This window comes from Athene noctua, chromosome 13, assembly GCF_965140245.1.
Source record: "Athene noctua chromosome 13, bAthNoc1.hap1.1, whole genome shotgun sequence".
In the NCBI taxonomy this organism is placed as follows: Eukaryota; Metazoa; Chordata; class Aves; order Strigiformes; family Strigidae; genus Athene; species Athene noctua.
In genome coordinates this window covers 9,464,944-9,465,183 of record NC_134049.1, presented here as the reverse complement: position 1 = coordinate 9,465,183, position 240 = coordinate 9,464,944, and positions in this window count along the sequence as shown.

Here is a 240-nt window from a genome sequence, read left to right as displayed (position 1 = left end):
GCCTGCACAGGGAAGGGGGTGCTGGGGCTGTGCGGGGTGTGTGTGTGTTGGTGGATTTTGCAACGGGGGGAACCCCCCAACACCCCCCCCCCCTCCGCCTGGCCGGGGGCTGCGCCTGCCCTCCCTCCGCCGCCGCAAGCTAACGACGCTGCTCAGCGTGTGCGGAGGGAAGGAGGGACGGAGGAAGGAGGGAGGGAGGGAGGGAGGGGACCTCCCTATCTGGCTCTATCTCCTCCGCTG